This window comes from Oncorhynchus keta, chromosome 30 (genome assembly GCF_023373465.1).
Source record: "Oncorhynchus keta strain PuntledgeMale-10-30-2019 chromosome 30, Oket_V2, whole genome shotgun sequence".
Taxonomy (NCBI): domain Eukaryota; kingdom Metazoa; phylum Chordata; class Actinopteri; order Salmoniformes; family Salmonidae; genus Oncorhynchus; species Oncorhynchus keta.
The window spans coordinates 34,420,551-34,443,645 of NC_068450.1; the positions used below are offsets into that span (position 1 = coordinate 34,420,551).

The following is a 23,095-nucleotide window of genomic DNA, read 5'->3' on the forward strand; positions in this document are numbered from 1 at the left end:
CAGGTGGCATTTGCAAATGAGAACTTGTTCTCAACTAGCCTACCTGGTTAAATAAAGGTGAAATAAAAAATAATTGAAAGTAGGTAAAACTGAATTAAGTTTTCCTGCATTAAAGTCCCCGGCTACGAGGAGTGCTGCCTCTGGGTGAGTGTTTTCTTGTTTGCTTATGGCGGAATACAGCTCATTCAATGCTGTCTTAGTGCCATTCTCTGACTGTGTCGATATGTAAACAGCTACAAAGAATATAGATGAAAAGTCTCTCGGTAGGTAATGTGGTCTGTAGCTTATTATGAGAACTCGACCTCAGGCGAGCAGTAGCTCGAGACTTCCTTAGATATTGTGCACCGGCTGTTGTTTACAGGAGGCTGCTGAGGGGAGGACAGCTCATAATAATGGCTGGAACGGAGCAAATGGAAAGGCATCAAACACATGGAAGCCATGTGTTTGATGTATTGATACCAAGTCACTGATTAGTGGATGGTTTAGAGTGGTTCTTCACTCAGGTCTTCTCTATGAAGGGTTAGTGGTTGGTTTAGAGTGGTTCTTCACTCAGGTCTTCTCTATGAAGGGTTAGTGGTTGGTTTAGAGTGGTCTCTTCACTCAGGTCTTCTCTATGAAGAGTTAGTGGTTGGTTTAGAGTGGTCTCTTCACTCAGGTCTTCTCTATGAAGGGTTAGTGGTTGGTTTAGAGTGGTCTCTTCACTCAGGTCTTCTCTATGAAGAGTTGGTGATTGGTTTCGAGTGGTTCTTCACTCAGGTCTTCTCTATGAAGGGTTAGTGGTTGGTTTAGAGTGGTCTCTTCACTCAGGTCTTTCTATGAAGGGTTAGTGGTTGGTTTAGAGTGGTCTCTTCACTCAGGTCTTCTCTATGAAGAGTTAGTGGTTGGTTTAGAGTGGTCTCTTCACTCAGGTCTTCTCTATGAAGGGTTAGTGGTTGGTTTAGAGTGGTCTCTTCACTCAGGTCTTCTCTATGAAGGGTTAGTGGTTGGTTTAGAGTGGTTCTTCACTCAGGTCTTCTCTATGAAGGGTTAGTGGTTGGTTTAGAGTGGTCTCTTCACTCAGGTCTTCTCTATGAAGGGTTAGTGGTTGGTTTAGAGTGGTCTCTTCACTCAGGTCTTCTCTATGAAGGGTTAGTGGTTGGTTTAGAGTGGTCTCTTCACTCAGGTCTTCTCTATGAAGGGTTAGTGGTTGGTTTAGAGTGGTTCTTCACTCAGGTCTTCTCTATGAAGGGTTAGTGGTTGGTTTAGAGTGGTCTCTTCACTCAGGTCTTCTCTATGAAGGGTTAGTGGTTGGTTTAAGTGGTCTCTTCACTCAGGTCTTCTCTATGAAGGGTTAGTGGTTGGTTTAGAGTGGTCTCTTCACTCAGGTCTTCTCTATGAAGGGTTAGTGGTTGGTTTAGAGTGGTCTCTTCACTCAGGTCTTCTCTATGAAGGGTTAGTGGTTGGTTTAGAGTGGTTCTTCACTCATGTCTTCTCTATGAAGAGTTAGTGGATGGTTTAGAGTGGTCTCTTCACTCAGGTCTTCTCTATGAAGAGTTAGTGGTTGGTTTAGAGTGGTCTCTTCACTCAGGTCTTCTCTATGAAGGGTTAGTGGTTGGTTTAGAGTGGTCTCTTCACTCAGGTCTTTCTATGAAGGGTTAGTGGTTGGTTTAGAGTGGTTCTTCACTCAGGTCTTCTCTATGAAGGGTTAGTGGTTGGTTTAGAGTGGTTCTTCACTCAGGTCTTCTCTATGAAGGGTTAGTGGTTGGTTTAGAGTGGTCTCTTCACTCAGGTCTTCTCTATGAAGGGTTAGTGGTTGGTTTAGAGTGGTCTCTTCACTCAGGTCTTCTCTATGAAGGGTTAGTGGTTGGTTTAGAGTGGTCTCTTCACTCAGGTCTTCTCTATGAAGGGTTAGTGGTTGGTTTAGAGTGGTCTCTTCACTCAGGTCTTCTCTATGAAGAGTTAGTGGTTGGTTTAGAGTGGTCTCTTCACTCAGGTCTTCTCTATGAAGGATTAGTGGTTGGTTTAGAGTGGTCTCTTCACTCAGGTCTTCTCTATGAAGGGTTGGTGGTTGGTTTAGAGTGGTCTCTTCATCAGGTCTTCTCTATGAAGAGTTAGTGGTTGGTTTAGAGGGGTCTCTTCACTCAGGTCATCTATATTTATAAAAAAAAAATATTTCACCTTTATTTAACCAGGTAGGCTAGTTGAGAACAAGTTCTCATTTGCAACTGCGACCTGGCCAAGATAAAGCATAGCAGTGTGAACAGACAACAACACAGAGTTACACATGGAGTAAACAATAAACAAGTCAATAACATAGTAGAAAATATTTTTTTTATATACGTTGTGTGCTAAAGGCATGAGGAGGTAGGCAATAAATAGGCCATAGGAGTGAATAATTACAATTTAGCAGATTAACACTGGAGTGATAAATGATCAGATGAACATGTGCAGGTAGAGATACTGGTGATGCAAAAGAGCAGAAAAGTAAATAAAATAAAAACAGTATGGGGATGAGGTAGGTAAATTGGGTGGGCTATTTACAGATGGACTATGTACAGCTGCAGTGATCGGTTAGCTGCTCAGATAGCAGATGTTTAAAGTTGGTGAGGGAGATAAAAGTCTCGAAATTCAGAGATTTTTGCAATTCGTTCCAGTCGCAGGCAGCAGAGAAAAGGCAGCAGGAAAGGCGGCCAAATGAGGTTTTGGCTTTAAGGATTATCAGTGAGATACACCTGCTGGAGCTCGTGCTACGGGTGGGTGTTGCCATCGTGACCAGTGAACTGAGATAAGGCGGAGCTTTACCTAGCATAGACTTGTAGATGACCTGGAGCCAGTGCGTCTGGCGACGAACATGTAGCGAGGGCCAGCCGACTAGATCATACAGGTCGCAGTGGTGGGTGGTAAAAGGTGCTTTAGTAACAAAACGGATGGCACTGTGATAATGAAGGGTTATGAAGGTTTAGTGGTTGGTTTAGAGTGGTCTCTTCACTCAGGTCTTCTCTATGAAGGGTTAGTGGTTGGTTTAGAGTGGTAATGCTATACAAATTCTATTTCTCTCTCTCTTTCTCCCTCTCTCTCTCAAACACCACAGGGCCCTCAGCAATCAATCACTGACATGACTGTATTGGGGAAGTTGAAAAAGGAGGATATAGAACAAGTTCCTCAAATAAAATGTCAATGTCAGATGTCAAATTGGATCTCAAATATGAATGAGATTATCTGTCCCACCGTTTCATTCCAAACGTACAGTATATGTTGAAAGTTTGTGAACTGAGCCGCAAGTATTTTGTGTCTATTTTAGGATGTCAGCAACACCTGTTAGTTAGACAGAGAGACAGAATGCTCACCGGCCAGTTTGATAGGAATGTATGTCATTGGTGACTACTGACACATACTATCTACGTATTTTGCCACTTTGAAGACAGATTCATGAAAGTAAAAACAACAATGAGTTTGTCGTTTCAGTTGTTGTATTTCTCCCCAGCCCACATACATCCCAGGAGGACAGAGTGGGAAGAGAGGGGTACAGAGGGGGAGAGGGGTTGTAGGGAGTTTTGGGGGTGCATGGAGTATTTGAGGCTAACTGGATCTATTTAGCCCCCAGCCATACGCACCCCATCTCTCCACCCCTCCTCCTATTCCTCTACCACCCCTCTCCTCTCCTCCCCCTGGCTTTGTGCGCCCTGAGTCCACTCCTCCCCCTTTTGTCACCCGGCCATTCCGCTTTGGTTAGCACACACAATGGCCGCTCAGTGCTCAGCCTCCTGACGCTGCATTCTGCCCGAGCACCGGGGAGCGGGCCAAGGGAGGTGTGTGGGAGGCAGAGGGGCTCCTGCAGGGGTGCAGGGGGTGACAGCAGAAGCAAATCCCATGTGACTAAATGCCCCCTCCTCACCATCACCATCCAACTTCAGCCCCCATGCCCCATCCACAGTTCCACACATATGGGCCATAAAACAAGTGCCATTGAACCAGAGCACGGCACAGTTCAAAACAAAAAGCTCAACTCAGCTGGTCAAACAAACAGGTGTCTCCTATGGCTGGCTATCTGCATGGGTGTGTGTTGTTGTAGTTGCTATAACCAACTAGCTTCTCAGACAGAACATGTGCCCACCCCCCATCTACCTGTGTGTTCTCTTCATCATATATAAGCTATTGGGCACACATCCCAAATTGAATATTAGAACCTGGCTTCAAACATTTCTGTCTGAAAATTAATTCCCAACTTTCACCAATGTGAGTGTAAAATTGGGACAATTAAAATGGACTTTAGACATTTTTATCAAATATTTCCCTGGAATATTGTTAGTGCAGGTTTAACTCGATGTTATGTCAAGTCAGTTACTGTTTCCCTATCACAAACACTTGTTCAATTGTGATTTAAACAAATATTCTTCAGCATATGTCATTGTGGAAAAACTACAAACCATATAACTGTTGAACGTTGTAAATGAGCATTTGTAAGTTTGAGAAAAAGTAGCAAAATTAGCATTACAAAGAGTGGCTTCTCTGGTATAGGTAGGACTGGGGTATAGAGGTGTGAGTGTGAGTGTGTAAAAAGGGGGGTCAGTTGGAGTTTCAAAGCCCCTGCTTGTTCATCCATATTTCACACCATGGTGACATCTTAAAGCCTAGACGGGCCTGGTTGCTTCGCCCTCTCTTTCACTTTCTGAGGAAAAAAGGGGAATTGGGAGGCCAGGGGGGGTGGCAAAATATATGCAAATGGACACCAGAGGGGATACGAATTTTATGGGTTTAGAATTTAGTTCAGCCAACCTGAATAATGAAATGTCTGAACAAAAAAAAACAGCCCCTCCCCAACTCTCTACCTCTCGTTCCCACCCCCACCTCAGGCCTCGTCTCTCCTCCCTCCTGCCAAGTTCCTCACATATGAGGAGCTCAGTACATCCACACTCTCATTAGGATCTCCTTACTGGCCAGGGAGAGGGAGTCACGGGCGGGGAGGAGAGGAAGGGAGGAGGAGGGGAGAGAGGGAGAGAGAGGAGTGGGGGCCAGCGTACCTGATCAGGCAGAACATGTGGCTCCTGATTACGACACTATTTTCTCAGCAGGTCCCCCAGCCTCAACCTGGGCCTGTGAATATAGAGCAGAGGCCCAGCCAATTGCCTTAGCACTGCCTCTCGCTGTCTCTCATTGTCGATCGCCTAATGGTAGAATTAAGGCCGTACAGAGTGATTTCATCAGCCTTTGTGTTTTTTTCTTTCAAAGAGAATCTTTTTTTCCTCCTTCTTCCAAATAGCTGTATTGTAGTGTGGGGGGTCTGGCATGCATGGGGAGTGAGCGAGCAGTTCTACAAGACTGAACATAACGTTACAACAGGTGGGGAATAGACATAGAGTGACGCCGCTACAACGATTTTAGGGAACATCATGGCTTGATACGATCTACATGTGTTGAAGTTGTGAGGCTGACCTCCAAAACAAAAGGTTTATTAAGGAAACAAAACACAACGTATATGATCCATGTAGATTAGATTACCCTGTGGCAGTTTGCTCAACAATACGGAGTGTTTCAGTACTATCCTCTGTTCTACATACCTGTTCTACCTACATATCTGATGATGTTACTGTAGGTTACATTCACTAAGCTGAGCTGAAACACCAGATTGTTTAGAGGACAGGCATGTTTAGGGTTAATCGGTTGTTAGCTGTCCCTTCATATAGATTAGTATTGACACAAACCCAGAAAGGTTACGTTATGGGACAGCTTTAAAGACCTGCCGTATAAATCCTCTAAACTCCTTCCCTCTCTGTCAAAGGACATTACATCCCGTCTACATAATGTGATATAACCACAGACCGCTGTTTTTAATGTACCAATGGGACATTAAAAACGGTAATATCTTGTGTTTCACCTGAGTCGTGGCTGAACTATGACATGGATTACATAAAGTTAGCGGGGTTTTCGGTCCATTGGCAAAATAGAACAGCTGCCTCCGGTAAGACAAGGGGTGGCGCTCTATGTATATTTGTAAATAACAGCTGGTGCATGAAATGTATTGTTAAGGAAGTCTCACGGTTTTGCTCGCCTGAGGTAGAGCTGTAGACCACACTATTTACCAAGAAAATGTTCATCTATATTTTTCGTAGCTGTCTACTCGTAGCTGTCTATACAAACCATTGCTGGCACTAAGACGGCACCCAACGAGCTGTATAGGGCAATAAGCAAACAGGAAATGCTCATCAAGATGCGGCGCTCCTAGTGGCCATTGACTTCAACACAGGGAAACTTAAATCCGTTTTACCTCATTTCTACCAGCATGTTAAATGTGCAACCAGAGGGGGAAAAAAAACTCTAGACCACCTATACTCCACACACATAGATGCGTACAAAGCTCTCCCTCGCCCTCCATTTGGCAAATCTGACCATAACTCTATCCTCCTGATTCCTGCTTACAAGCAAAAACTAAAGCAGGTAGTACCAGCGACTCACTCAATAAGGAAGTGGTCAGAGAACGCAGATGCTAAGCTACAGGATTGTTTTGCTAATACAGACTGGAATATGTTCCGGGACTCTTCTGATGGCATTAAGGAGTACACCACATGAGTCACTGGCTTCATCAATAAGCGCATTGATGATGTCGTCCCCACAGTGACCGTACGTACATACCCCAACCAGAAGCCATGGATTACAGGCAACATCCGCACTGAGCTAAAGGGTAGAGCTGCCGCCTTCAAGGAGTGGGACTCTAACCCAGACAAGAAATCCCGCTAGGTCCTCCAACGAACCATCCAACAGGCAAAGCGTCAATACAGGACTAAGATCGAGTCATACTACACCAGCTCCGACGCTCGTCAGATGTGGCAGGGCTTGCAAACTACTATGGACTAAAGTGAAGCACAGCCGCTGACCAGTGACACGAGCCCACCAGACGAAATGTGGTGTCAGGAAAATAACCTCACACTCAACGTCAACAAAACTAAGGAGATGATTGTGGACTTCAGGAAACAGCAGAGGGAACACCCCCCTATCCACATCGATGGAACAGTAGTGGAGAGGGTAGTAAGTTTTAAGTTCCTCGGCGTACACATCACACACAAACTGAATTGGTCCACCCACACAGACAGCATCGTGAAGAAGGCGCAGCAGCGCCTCTTCAACCTCAGGAGGCTGAAGAAATTCGGCTTGTCACCAAAAGCACTCACAAACTTCTACAGATGCACAATCGAGAGCATCCTGGCGGGCTGTATCACCGCCTGGTACGGCAACTGCTCCGCCCACAACCGTAAGGCTCTCCAGAGGGTAGTGAGGTCTGCACAACGCATCACCGGGGGCAAACTACCTGCCCTCCAGGACACCTACACCACCCGATGTCACAGGAAGGCCATAAAGATCATCAAGGACAACAACCACCCGAGCCACTGCCTGTTCACCCCGCTATCATCCAGAAGGCGAGGTCAGTACAGGTGCATCAAAGCTGGGCCCGAGAGACTGAAAAACAGCTTCTATCTCAAGGCCATCAGACTGTTAAACAGCCACCACTAACATTGAGTGGCTGCTGCCAACACACTGACTCAACTCCAGCCACTTTAATAATGGGAATTGATGGGAAATTATGTACAAATATATCACTAGCCACTTTAAACAATGCTACATAATATAATGTTTACATACCCTACATTATTCATCTCATATATATACGTATATACTGTACTCTATATCTACTGCATCCTTATGTAATACATGTATCACTAGCCACTTTAACTATGCCACTTTGTTTACATACTCATCTCATATGTATATACTGCACTCAATACCATCTACTGTATCTTGCCTATGCCCCCTGTACCATCACTCATTCATATATCTTTATGTACATATTCTTTATCCCTTTACACTTGTGTGTATAAGGTAGTAGTTTTGGAATTGTTAGCTAGATTACTTGTTGGTTATTACTGCATTGTCGGAACTAGAAGCACAAGCATTTCGCTACACTCGCACTAACATCTGCTAACCATGTGTATGTGACAAATAAACATTTGATTTGATAGCTAGCATTAAACTTAATCAATCATAACTACACATGGTTGATGATATTACTAGTTTATCGAGCGTGTCCTGCGTTGCATATAATCGATGCAGTGCGCATTCAAGAAAAAGGACTGTCGTTGCTCCAACGTGTACCTAACCATAAACACCAATGCCTTTCTTAAAATCAATACACAGAAGTATATATGTTTAAACCTGCATATTAAGCTAAAAGAAATCCAGGTTAGCAGGCAATATTAACCAGGTTAAATTGTGTCACTTCTCTTGCGTTCATTGCACGCAGAGTCAGGGTATATGCAACAGTTTGGGCCGCCGGGCTCATTGCGAACTAATTTGCCAGAATTTTACGTAATTGTGACATAACTTTGAAGGTTGTGCAATGTAACAGGAATATTTAGACTGAAGGATGCCGTCCGTTAGTTAAAATACGGATCGGTTCTGTATTTCACTGAAAGAATAAACTTCTTGTTTTCGAGATGATAGTTTCTGGATCCAACCATATTAATGACCTAAGGCTCACATTTCTGTGTGTTATTATGTTCTAATTAAGTCTATGATTTGATAGAGCAGTCTGACTGAGCGATGGTCGGCACCAGCAGGCTTGTAAGCATTCATTCAAACAGCACTTTCAAGCGTTTTGCCAGCAGCTCTGCTGTTTGACTTCAAGCCTATCACCTCCCGAGATTAGGCTGGTGTAACCGATGTGATGTTAAATGTCTGGATAGTTAACGGGGTGCGCGCTAATAGCGTTTCAAACATCACTCGCTCTGAGACTTGGAGTGGTTGTTTCCCTTGCTCTGCATGGGTAACGCTGCTTTGAGGGTGGATGTTGTAGTTGTGTTCCTGGTTCGAGCCCAGGGAGAAGCGAGGAGAGTGACGGAAGCTATACTGTTACACTGGCAATACTAAAGTGCCTATAAGAACATCCAATAGTCAAAGGTATATGAAATACAAATGGTATAGAGAGAAATAGTCTTATAATTCCTATAATAACTACAACCTAAAACTTCTTTCCTGGGAATATTGAAGACTCATGTTAAAAGGAACCACCAGCTTTCATATGTTCTGGGCAAGGAACTTAAACGTTAGCTTTCTTACATGGCACATATTGCACTTTTACTTTCTTCTACAACACTTTGTTTTTGCATTATTTAAACCAAATTGAACGTTTCACTATTTATTTGAGGCTAAATTTATTTTATTGATGTATTTTAAGTTAAAATAAGTGTTCATTCAGTATTGCTGTAATTGTCATTATAACAAATACATTTTAAAAATCATTCGATTAATCAGCTTTTTTTGTCCTTCAATAATCGGTATCGGAGTTGAAAAATCATAATTGGTCGACCTCTAGTAACAACACATCTGCCCTTCCTGTATTCCCTGTTCACCCATGACTGCATGGCTAGGCACGACTCCAACACCATCATTATGATTTCCGACGATACAAGAGTGGTCGGCCTGATCACTGACAACAATGAGAAAGCCTATAGGGAGGAAGTCAGAGACCTGGCAGTGTGGTGACAGGATAACAACCTCACCATCAACGTGATCAAGACAAAGGAGATGATTGTGGACTACAGAAAAAGGAGGATCGAGCATGCCCAGTGGAGCAGGTTGAGAGCTTCAAGTTCCTTGGTGTCCACATCACCAACAAACTATCATGGTCCAAACACACCAAGACAGTCGTCAAGAGGGCACGACAAAACCTATTCCCCTTCAAAAGACTGAAAAGATTTGGCATGGGTCCTCTACAGCTGCACCATCAAGAGCATCCTGATTAGTTGCATCACCGCAGTGCATCAATGGGGCTAAGCTTCCGGCTATCCATACCAGGCGGTGTCAGAGGAAGGCCCAAAAAATTGCCAAGGACTCCAGCCACACTAGTCATAGACTGTTCTCTCTGCTACCGCAAAGCAAGCAGTACCAGAGTGCCAAGTCTAAGTCAAATACAATACTTATTTTCCACCATAATTTGCAAATAAATTAATAAAAAATCCTATAATGTGATTTTCTGGATTTTTTTTCTCATTTTGTCTGTCATAGTTGAAGTGTACCTATGATGAAAATTACAGGCCTCTCTCATCTTTATAAGTGGGAGAACTTGAACAATTGGTGGCTGACTAAATACTTTTTTGCCCCACTGTACAACAACACAGAGTTACACATGGAGTAAAACAAACATACAGTCAATAATACAGTAGCAAGTAACAAGTATAATAATACAGTAACAAGTCTATATACGATGTGAGCAAATGAGGTGAGATAAGGGAGGTAAAGAGAAAAAAAGGCGATGGTGGCGAAGTAAATACAATATGGCAAGTAAAACACTGGAATGGTATATTTGCAGTGGAAGAATGTGCAAAGTAGAAATAGAAATAATGGGGTGCAAAGGAGCTAAATAAATACAGTAGGGGAAGAGGTAGTTGTTTGGGCTAAATTATAGATGGGCTATGTACAGGTGCAGTAATCTGTGAGCTGCTGTGACAGCTGGTGCTTAAAGATAGTGAGGGAGATAAGTGTTTCCAGTTTCAGAGATTTTTGTAGTTCGTTCCAGTCATTGGCAGCAGAGAACTGGAAGGAGAGGCGGCCAAAGGAAGAATTGGTTTTGGGGGTGACCAGAGAGAAATACCTGCTGGAGCGCGTGCTACAGATGGGTGCTGCTATGGTGACCAGCGAGCTGAGATAAGGGGGGACTTTACCTAGCAGGGTCTTGTAGATGACCTGGAACCAGTGGGTTTGGCGACAAGTATGAAGCGAGGGCCAGCCAATGAGAACATACAGGTTGCAGTGGTGGGTAGTATATGGGGCTTTGGTGACAAAACGGATGGCACTGTGATAGACTGCATCCAATTTATTGAGTAGGGTATTGGAGGCTATTTGGTAAATGACATCGCCGAAGTCGAGGATCGGTAGGATGGTCAGTTTTACGAGGGTATGTTTGGCAGCATGAGTGAAGGATGCTTTGTTGCAAAATAGGAAGCCAATTCTAGATTTAACTTTGGATTGGAGATGTTTGTTGTGTGTCTGGAAGGAGAGTTTATAGTCTAACCAGACGCCAAGGTATTTGTAGTTGTCCACATATTCTAAGTCAGAACCGTCCAGAGCAGTGATGCTGGACGGGCGGACTGGTGCAGGCAGCGATCAGTTGAAGAGCATGCATTTAGTTTTACTTGTATTTAAGAGCAGTTGGAGGCCACGGAAGGAGAGTTGTATGGCATTGAAGCTCGTCTGGAGGGTTGTTAACACAGTGTCCAAAGAAGGGCCAGAAGTATACAGAATGGTGTCTTCTGCATAGAGGTGGATCAGAGACTCACCAGCAGCAAGAGCGACATCATTGATGTATACAGAGAAGAGAGTCGGCCCAAGAGTTGAACCCTGTGGCACTCCCATAAAGACTGCCAGAGGCCCGGACAACAGGCCCTCCGATTTGACACACTGAACTCAATCAGAGAAGTAGTTGGAGAACCAGGTGAGGCGATCATTTGAGAAACCAAGGCTATCGAGTCTGCCGATGAGGTTCTGATGATTGACAGAGTCGAAAGCCTTGGCCAGGTCAATGAATACGGCTGCACAGTATTGTTTCTTTACGATGGCGGTTAAGATATCGTTTAGGACCTTGAGCGTGGCTGAGGTGCACCCATGACCAGCTCTGAAACCAGATTGCATAGCAGAGAAGGTGCGGTGGGATTTGAAATGTTCGGTAATCTGTTTGTTGACTTGGCTTTCGAAGACCTTAGAAAGGCAGGGTAGGATAGATATACGTCTGTAGCAGTTTGGGTCAAGAGTGTCCCCCCCTTTGAAGAGGGGGATGACCGCAGCTGCTTTCCAATCTTTGTGAATCTCAGAAGACACGAAAGAGAGGTTGAACAGGCTAGTAATAGGGGTTGCAACAATTTCAGCAGATAGTTTTAGAAAGAAAGTGTCCAGATTTTTTAGCTCGGCTGATTTGTATGAGTCCAGATTATGCAGCTCTTTCAGAACATCAGCTGACTGGATTTGGGAGAAGGAGAAATGGGGAAGGCTTGGGCGAGTTGCTGTGGGGGGTACAGTGCTGTTGACCGGGGTAGGTGTAGCCAGGTGGAAAGCATGGCCAGCCGTAGAAAAACGCTTATTGAAATTCTCAATTATAGTGTATTTATCGGTGGTGACAGAGTTTCCTATCCTCAGTGCAGTGGGCAGCTGGGAGGAGGTGTTCTTATTCTCCATCAACTTTACAGTGTCCCAGAACTTTTTTGAGTTTGTGTTGCAGGAAGCAAATTTCTGCTTGAAGCCTTGGCTTTTCTAACTGCATAGGTTTCTAACTTCCCTGAAAAGTTGCATATCACGGGGGCTGTTCGATGCTAATGCAGAACGCTATAGGATGTTTTTGTGTTGGTTAAGGGCAGTCAGGTCTGGAGAGAACCAAGGGCTATATCTGTTCCTGGTTCTAAATTTCTTGAATGGGGCATGCTTATTAAAGATGGTGAGGTTGGCATTTTAAAAAAATAACCAGGCATCATCTACTGACGGGATGAGGTCAATATCCTTCCAGTATACCCGGGCCAGGTCGATTAGAAAGGCCTGCTCGCTGAAGTGTTTCAGGGAGCGTTTGACAGTGATGAATGGAGGTCGCTTGACCGCTGACCCATTACGGATGCAGGCAATAAGGCAGTGATCGCTGAGATCTTGGTTGAAAACAGCAGAGGTGTATTTGGAGGGCAAGTTGGTTAGGATAATATCTATGAGGATGCCCGTGTTTACTGCTTTGGGGTGGTACCTGGTAGGTTCAATGATCATTTGTGTCAGATTGAGGGCAACAAGCTTAGATTGTAGGATGGCTGGGGTGTTAAGCATGTTCCAGTTTAGGTCACCTAGCAGCACGAGCTCTAAAGATAGATGGGGGGCCATCAGTTCACATATGGTGTCCAGAGCACAGCTGGGGGCAGAGGGTGGTCTATAGCAGGCGGCAACGGTCAGAGACTTGTTTTTAGAGAGTTGGATTTTTAAAAGTAGAAGTTCAAATTGTTTGGGTACAGACCTGGATAGTAGGACAGATCTCTGCAGTACATTGCAACACCGCCCCCTTTGGCCGTTCTATCTTGTCTGAAAATGTTGTAGTTAGGAATGGAGATTTCAGAGTTTTTGGTGGTCTTCCTAAACCAGGATTCAGACACGGCTAGGACATCCAGGTTGGCAGAGTGTGCTAAAGCAGTGAATAAAAAAAACTTAGGTAGGAGGCTTCTAATGTTAACATGGATGAAACCAAGGCTATTACGGTTACAGAAGTCATCAAAAGAGAGAGCCTGGGGAGTAGGAGTGGAGCTCGGCACTGCAGGGCCTGGATTCACCTCTACATCACCAGAGGAACAGAGGAGGAGAGTAGGACAACGGTACGGCTAAAAGCTATGAGAATTGGTTGTTTAGGACGTCCGGAACAGAGAGTAAAAGAAGGTTTCTGGGGGCGATAAAATAGTTTCAAGGTATAGTGTACAGACAAAGGTATGGTAGGATGTGAATTCAATGGAGGTAAACCTAGGCATTGAGTGATGATGAAAGAGATATTGTCTCTAGAAACATCATTGAAACCAGGTGATGTCATCACATGTGTGGGCGGTGGAACTGAAGGGTTGGATAAGGTATAATGAACAGGGCTAGAGGCTCTACAGTGAAATAAGCCAATAAACACTAACCAGAATAGCAGTGGACAAGGCATATTGACATTAAGGAGAGGCATGCTTAGTCGAGTGATCATAAGGGTCCAGTGAGTAGTGAGGTTGGTTGGGGACACGGCGATTCAGACAGCTAGTCAGGCCATCGGTAGCAAGCTGGCAGAGGATGGAGGTCTGTTTTTAGCCACCTCGTGTGTTTCCGTTGGTAGATTAGCAGAATTCCGTGTGGTAGAGAGGACCAATCCAATTGGCAAAATAGATATAGCTGTAGTGACTCAATAAAATTGTCCGATAGACCTATTCAGATAGCAGCTGATAAGACAGCTAACGATTAGCGGGCTGCAGATTGGCATTCAGGTAATGTTGCGACGGAGGGGCCAGTTGGATAACACCCCCGGGCAGAGGGCCTCCACATAAGCCGTACAATTGGTCCGGATAGGTGATTGTAGCCCAGGAGTGGCTGATGGAACTCTTCAGCTGATGTTTGCTCCGGGACCGACGTAAGCCAAAAGTCACTCGGATAGTAGCTAGCTAGCTTCAAGATTCAGTTGTAAATGTCCAGAGCTTGCGGTAGAAATCCGGGGATATGGAGAGAAAACAGGTCCGGTATGCTCTGGTCTGGGTCGCGTTGTATAAAACTGGCAATAGCTTTTCGAGCTAAAGGATAGCTGATGACCACCAACTGTGGTTAGCTGAATACTAACGTTAGCCAGTAAACTGACGCTAGCTTCTGGATAGCTTCTGGCTGGCTTCTACTGTGGATTTCAGATTTGAGGTGAATAATACTTTTTTTAAATTGGTGAGGCAGGAGAGTGTTTTGAAGTTGAGATTTTTAGAAAAAAAATATATAAAAAGATGCGAAGAAAAGATGTCAATATATATATATACACGGGACACGAAAAGACGAGGACAAAGGACGTCTGACTGCTATGCCATCTTGGGGAAGAAAAATGGACATTGACTCTGTACCCGAACCCCCCGTATACAGCCGCGCTACTATTATTGTATTTTTGCTCCTTAATTATCTGTTATATTTCACATTTTTTCCCTTAAAACTGCACTGTTGTTTAAGGGCTTGTAAAGTAAGCATTTCACTGTAAGGGCTACACCTGTTGTATTCGGCGCATGTGACATATTACATTTGATTTAATAGCACTGGCCCATATCAAAAGGCAGTACTTAGAAATGTGCTGTTTAATAGGGTCCCCCTCTAACCCTCAGAAGACCCCAATCCCTCAGCTCTATGGCCTGGATTTAAGGTCTGCAGGTGCATGGGCTAAAAAGAAGAGAGTGGAGAGGATTGAGGAGAGAGAGAGAGGGGTGAAGGGTGTGAAACTGAATGGTCAGAGGGGAAGAGGGGAGATGAGAGGGAACACACCCCTACACCCCTTCCCTCCTCCTTTACTCTCTCCCTTTAACCCCCCTCGCTCTATACCTCCCTGCTGCCACACGAGAGGGAGAGTGTGAACTGTGAATGGTGCCGCCTGGCGCTACCAACCCTTCCTGGGCGCAGGGTGGGCAGGCAAGCAGGGGGTGGGCAGCCATGCGGCAAGGAGCCCCTTTCTTCCCAGCCACCAGAGGAGCAGTAATGACAGTGGGACTGCAGCTGTGCTCGCTGAGGCTTGTGTTGGCCTCTGCACCTCACCACACTCCCAAAACTAACTCCCCTACCCCTGGTCCTGCCTCACAAACACCACTCAACCACCGTGCGCTCCCCAAGCCACTAACCACCATGATAGGATCATGCTGTCAGATAGAGTTGGGGTCAAATCCATTGGACATGGAATTTCTTCATAGGAGAGTAAGTCTGTTTTTGGATTGTCAGGCATTTAGATGGACTCAACCATAGATTTGGTATGGGAGGGAGAAAGGGAAGTAGACCAAAGCCCTCGTCAAAGCCTGAGTGGGCCTCTAAACCCACCTGTCAGGTAGTAGGGTACTCCAATGTTGCTGCTGACCTGGAGAGGGCTTCTCTGGGTTGGGTGGGGGATTTCCTCTGCTTCTCTTCAAACCTACACCTCCAATAGGGTTTACATGGCTACCTGTGAACAGACTAGATCACACAATATCCTGTTAATTTAATGTAATAAGCACAACATTTTAGGCCAAAAATATTTGCAAGCACAAAATATCTAATCCAAAAGGCAGACATCATTGCCTTCTCCACAGACCAAAAAGACCCAGCTAGCACATAATGTTCTGAGAACCATATGTTTCTTAGAGCTTGGTTGTCCTATGGTCATTTTGCATACAACCTTGCCACAACTTTCTGGGAATGGTGAGGGTTAGTTACTTGGCTTTGGAACATTCATAGTACATTTAACCTCTTTAAATGTAATGGCAATATGTAGATTTCTGCCTAAATATACATACCCAAAAGTAACTGCTATTCATGTGGAATTACAAAAACGTGGTACATTTGGAAAGACGACATCTGGGAGATTGTGAGGAGATTTTCAGAAGATAGGAGTTACATAGTTCAGAATACACAAGATCAAGCACTCACAAAATAACCGTTTTTGTTTTTTGAAAGTCATCTTTCATTGACAAGGTATACGTGAATTATTGATGACAAGAGGTGGAAACACATCAGATGGCTTCCACAACATGTGAACAATATTATTGAAAAAATGGGATTGATAGACCTAACAACTAGAAATGGGATTGATAGACCTAACAACTAGAAATGGGATTGATAGACCTAACAACTAGAAATGGGATTGATAGACCTAACAACTAGAAATGGGATTGATAGACCTAACAACTAGAAATGGGATTGATAGACCTAACCACTAGAAATGGGATTGATAGACCTAACAACTAGAAATGGGATTGATAGACCTAACAACTAGAAATGGGATTGATAGACCTAACAACTAGAAATGGGATTGATAGACCTAACAACTAGAAATGGGATTGATAGACCTAACAACTAGAAATGGGATTGATAGACCTAACCACTAGAAATGGGATTGATAGACCTAACAACTAGAAATGGGATTGATAGACCTAACAACTAGAAATGGGATTGATAGACCTAACCACTAGAAATGGGATTGATAGACCTAACAACTAGAAATGGGATTGATAGACCTAACCACTAGAAATGGGATTGATAGACCTAACAACTAGAAATGGAATTGATAGACCTAACAACTAGAAATGGGATTGATAGACCTAACAACTAGAAATGGGATTGATAGACCTAACAACTAGAAATGGGATTGATAGACCTAACAACTAGAAATGGGATTGATAGACCTAACAACTAGAAATGGGATTGATAGACCTAACAACTAGAAATGGGATTGATAGACCTAACAACTAGAAATGGGATTGATAGACCTAACAACTAGCAATGGGATTGATAGACCTAACAACTAGAAATGGGATTGATAGACCTAACAACTAGAAATGGGATTGATAGACCTAACAACTAGAAATGGGATTGATAGACCTAACAACTAGAAATGGGATTGATAGACCTAACAACTAGAAATGGGATTGATAGACCTAACAACTAGAAATGGCCAGATGTTTTAGTAAGTGGTGTCAGGTGTGGTCACTAAACATTTCCAAGTCTCTGAGCGAGGAAACAATAGTTCACATCATGCATAAAAGGTCCTAGGCCTTGCTTTGTCCCACCCAGGTCAACTGCATATCCCTGGACAGCATATCTCATTGGCTACAAGATTGTCAAGGTTCATAGTAGCCCATTCCCTGTGTAATGGATGCCTACAGCGCGTAAGCAGGCAACATCATATATTTTTGATGGGAAAAGTCACTAAGCGATGGGCTAGATTTGTTCCTACCCACCTAAGGTTTACTTTGATACCCCAAATGTAGCTGGAGCTTAAACACAGACCAAATTGAAGCTTACCTTGTAAGATGTTTGCTGTTTGATGAAAATATTGTGTAAAATAAACATTTTGACTCTCAGAGCTGGTGATCAATAACGGTAGGTCACAGGCAGACAAATAAGATATCCTCATGATCTGTGGCGTCCCGGCTTTCGGTGTGTGTCAATGTATTGTGTATGATGTGTTTATTACGTTTATGCTTCACAACACTAACTGGAATGTAGGTAGCAGACATCTTGAAATGAGGTCATCGGCTTGGCCTGCCCTTATACATCCGTATGCCCATATATAAGACACACGAAAGATCTGAAGGCACCAATCAATAGCCAAGACTCTCCGCTTTCCGGAAACACCGTGTTCTCATACCAGACTGAATAAAATAAAATAAAATCTAATAGGGTCCACAAATGTGGGGACTTTACACTTAAGAGGTTTAAGTAACTTGACAAAAAAAAATAATGAAATATCAAGAAAAAAATTTAACGGAACGTTTCCTAAAAGTTCTAACATGCTTACATTACATTTAAATTTTGGTAATGTTCTAGGAACATTCTCCAACTGGTTTGACAATGGGAGATGTTTTCAAATAGTTCAGAGAACGTTAAGAAACAACTTTCTTCTGTGGGAATTTCAGTACTTAAGTCAAACGTTTCCTACAGGTTTCCTCATGGTTCTATTTAAAGTCATGTTCGTAAATTGTTCCAAGAACATGAATAAAACTTTGCATAAAAAACACAAAAATACTTTAGTTAAGTTCAGAGAACATTCTAAGAACGTATTTTTAAAAAACATACATTCCATTCTCAGAATGTGACGAAAACTTGAATAACGTCCAGAGAACGTTGTAATAATGTTATTTAAAAGCATGTACATTCAGTTCTCAGCATCAACAAAACTCTCTCTATCCTCTATCTTGTTAAGTATGTTGGCAGCACCCACTAATTGGCCACACCTGATCTTAATCTTGCTTGTTTCCTCTGAAATGGGTTCTGGTTGGGTCCTGGACTTTCTGAAGTGTCGCACCCAGGTGGTGAAGGTAGGAAACAACATCTCCACTTTTCTGGCCCCACAAGGGTGCATGCTCAGCCATCGCCTGTACTCTCTGTTCACCCACAACTGCGTGGCCATGCACGCCTTCAACTCAAACATCAAGTTTGCAGACGACAACAGTAGTGGGCTAGATCACCAACAACGACGAGACAGCCTACAGGTAGGAGGTGAGGGCACTCGGAGTGTGGTGTCAAAAAAAAGAACTCTCACTCAACGTGTCAACAAAACAAAGGAGATGATCGTGGACTTCAGGAAACAGCAGAGGGAGCACCCCCTATCCACATCAAAGGGACAGCAGTGGAGAAGGTGGAAAGTGGTAAGTTCCTTGGCGTACACATTACAAACAAACTGAAATGGCACAGATAGTGTGGTGAAGAAGGCGCAACAGCAGCAGCGCCTCTTCTACATCAGGAGGCCGATGAAATTTGGCTTGTCACCCAAAACTCTGACAAACTTTTACAGATACACAATCAAATCAAATCTATATATATATATATATTTATATATAGCCCTTCGTACATCAGCTGATATCTCAAAGTGCTGTACAGAAACCCAGCCTAAAACCCCAAACAGCAAGCAATGCAGGTGTAGAAGCACGGTGGCTAGGAAAAACTCCCTAGAAAGGCCAAAACCTAGGAAGAAACCTAGAGAGGAGCCAGGCTATGAGGGGTGGCCAGTCCTCTTCTGGCTGTGCCGGGTGGAAATTATAACAGAACATGGCCAAGATGTTCAAATGTTCATAAATGACCATGGTCAAATAATAATAATCACAGTAGTTGTCGAGGGTGCAGCAAGTCAGCACCTCAGGAGTAAATGTCAGTTGGCTTTTCATAGCCGATCATTAACAGTATCTCTACCACTCCTGCTGTCTCTAGAGAGTTTAAAACAGCAGGTCTGGGACAGGTAGCACGTCCGGTGAACAGGTCAGGATTCCATAGCCGCAGGCAGAACAGTTGAAACTGGAGCAGCAGCACGGCAAAGTGGACTGGGGACAGCAAGGAGTCATCATGCCAGATAGTCCTGAGGCAAGGTCCTAGGGCTCAGGACCTCCAAGAGAGAGAAAGAAAGTGAGAAAGCGAGAATTAGAGAGGGCATACTTAAGAGGTAAAATATATAGTGTATAAATATATATATACAAAATATATAGTGAAAACAATAGTGGTCCTAAAACGGAACAATCGAGAGCATCCTGTCGGGCTGTATCACAGCTGATCACCGGGGGCAAACTACCTGCCCTCTATGACACCTACAACACCCAATATCACAGGAAGGCCAAAAATATCATCAAGAACAACAACTACCTGAGCCACTGCCTGTTCACACCGCTATCATCCAGAAGGCGAGGTCAGTACAGGTGCATCAAAGCTGGGACAGAGAGATAGAAGCTGTTTTTCAATCTCAAGGCCATCAGACTGCTAAACAGCAATCACTAACTCAGAGAGGCTGCTGCCGACATTGAGACCCAATCACTGGACACTTTAATAAATGGATCACTAGTCACTTTAAATAATGCCACTTTAATTATGTTTACATATCTTACATTACATTTACATTTACATTTAAGTCATTTAGCAGACGCTCTTATCCAGAGCGACTTACAAATTGGTGCATTCACCTTATGACATCCAGTGGAACAGCCACTTTACAATAGTGCATCTAAATCTTTTAAGGGGGGATTACTTTATCCTATCCTAGGTATTCCTTAAAGAGGTGGGGTTTCAGGTGTCTCCGGAAGGTGGTGATTGACTCCGCTGTCCTGGCGTCGTGAGGGAGTGTGTTCCACCATTGGGGAGCCAGAGCAGCGAACAGTTTTGACTGGGCTGAGCGGGAACTGTACTTCCTCAGTGGTAGGGAGGCGAGCAGGCCAGAGGTGGATGAACGCAGTGCCCTTGTTTGGGTGTAGGGACTGATCAGAGCCTGAAGGTACTGAGGTGCCGTTCCCCTCACAGCTCCGTAGGCAAGCACCATGGTCTTGTAGCGGATGCGAGCTTCAACTGGAAGCCAGTGGAGAGAGCGGAGGAGCGGGGTGACGTGAGAGAACTTGGGAAGGTTGAACACCAGACGGGCTGCGGCGTTCTGGATGAGTTGTAGAGGTTTAATGGCACAGGCAGGGAGCCCAGCCAACAGCGAGTTGCAGTAATCCAGACGGGAGATGACAAGTGCCTGGATTAGGACCTGCGCCGCTTCCTGTTACATTACTCATATCACATGTATATACTGTATTTTATACCATCTATTGCACCTTGCCTATGCCACTCGGCCATCGTTCATCCATATACTTATATGCACATATTCTCATTCACCCCTTTAGGTTTGTGTGTATTAGGTAGTTTTGGGGGAATTGTTGGATTACTTGTTAGATGTTACTGCACTGTCGGAACTAGAAGCACAATTATTTTGCTCCACTCTCATTAACATCTGCTAACCATGTGTATAACTTGATTTGATTGAATAGACTAAAATGAACAGCTTTGTATGCAGAAAAAAACCATGACATGCTTGTGCCATACTGGTGGCTCAGTGGACTTATTCCATAGACAAACAGAAGATTATTGGTTCAAATCTCACTGATGCTGTGTAACAATAAAAAAATATATGTTTTTGCATGATTGATGTCTAAGGAAATTAATTTGTGTTATTAAAAGTCATATTGAAACATTAAGTGAAAGTTAAGGAAGCTATTCAAAAACCTCCGAACAACATATAATTTCTGTTCTCAGAGCGTTAATAAAACCTCCCAGGAAAACTTTCACGGAACCAGAGTAAACCTCCCTGCAACCTAAAAATAAACGCTCACAGAAAAGGCTAAATGTTCACTTCTGGTGAAACCAAAAACATACGTTCTCACAACTTCCAAGGAACCAAATGTGCTAGCTGGGGTGTGAGTCACACACGCTCGCTTAGACAGTAGCATAGTGCCACAGAAGAGGTAGCAGTAACACAGAGGGTAAACAAATATATATTTAGCTGCATAGTGGAAGGACAACTGAAGTGGCTTAGTTACTGCAACTCTTGAACTCGGCCAGAAAAACTGTATTAGTCACCTGTTTTAACCGTTACGACACACACACACACACACACACACTGTCCTATGTCACTAGAGCTTCTCCAAGTGCAGAGGAGAAGAGAACACACCCAAGGGACAGGAATAACAGGCCACTCCAGCAGCAGCAGCAGCAGGCCGGACACATCGGACACAGTGGCACCACACAAGAGCAAAGGTGTGTCAAAAGGGCCTGACTAACCAACATCTCCTTATCTCCATCTCTAATCCCCTGCCATCTCACCAGCACCTTCTCCTGCTCCACAGCTACTGTTTACAGGTCGGACAAGTCAGGGGGATGCCGGCTTGGCTGGCGAAAGTAGACGTCTCTTTCAAAGAAAAGTCCTGGGCTGAGCACAGAAAAGTTATACAAGAGAGGAGTAGGAAAACGATGAGAGAGAGATTCCAATTTACATGACAACTTAGTAAAACTGTTTTTTTTATTACTCATTCAGCCCCTAAATCACTCTGCTTCCCCGTTCTTTCCCTTCTTTAGCCTGTGCTATTAAATCCCCGTCTTGACCCCTGACCTGGGGCCTGGGCCATAAAGAGCCCCTCACGGGTCACAGGCCTGATTGTAGCATTTGAATATGAAATGGCCTCCATCCGTCAGGCATGGAAACAGCCCCCTGCTCCGAGACTCCTGAGACATAGGCTGACCCCCAGGAAAGAGGGGCTCCCGCCGTTCAGATCAGCTCAGCAGCCCCAAGCACAGCCACTCTCTATCTCAATTTAATTCAATTCAAGGGGCTTTATTGGCATGGGAAACATATGCTTACATTGCCAAAGCAAGTGAAATAGATAGTAAACAAAAGATAAATAAATAATAAAAAATAAAAAACATTACATTCCAAAAGAATAAAGACATTTCAAATGTCATATTACAAATCAAATCAAATTGTATCGGTCACATACACTTGTTTAGCAGGTGTTAATGTGAGTGTAGCAAAATGCTTGTGGTTCTAGCTCCGACAGTGCACCAATATCTAACAAGTAACGGTGTTGTAACAAATTTCAAATAGTGAAAAAAAAGGAAGATAAACATAATTATAGGTTGTATTTACAATGGTGTTTGTTCTTCATTGGTTTCCCTTTTATTGTGCCAACAGGTCACACATCTTGCTGCTGTGATGACACACTGTGGTATTTCACCCAGTAGATATGAGAGTTTATCAAAGTTGGATTTGTTTTCAAATTCTTTGTGGGTCTGTGTAATCTGAGGGAAATATGTCTCTCTAATATGGTCATACATTTGGCAGGAGGTTAGGAAGTACAGTTCAGTTTCCACCTCATTTTGTGGGCAGTGTGCACATAGCCTGTCTTCTCTTGAGAGCCAGGTCTGCCTACGTCGGCCTTTCTCAACAGCAAGGATATGCTCACTAAGTCTATACATTGTCACAGCTTTCCTTAATTTTGGGTCAGTCACAGTGGACAGGTATTCGGCCACTGTTTACTCTATGTTTAGGGCCAAGTAGTATTCTAGTTTGATCAGTTTTTTGGTT

At 43.8% G+C, this 23,095-nt stretch overlaps 1 long non-coding RNA gene across 2 annotated transcripts in view; it reads right to left on the reverse strand.

The window, feature by feature from the left end:
* Positions 1-23,095, reverse strand: part of LOC118363430 (uncharacterized) — a 106,970-nt gene that overhangs the window by 41,430 nt on the left and 42,445 nt on the right. For both annotated transcript variants that reach the window (XR_004821402.2, XR_008087560.1), the window contains exon 3: positions 15,562-15,693. This is a non-coding gene — a long non-coding RNA (uncharacterized LOC118363430). The remainder of the gene's footprint in view (positions 1-15,561; positions 15,694-23,095) is intronic.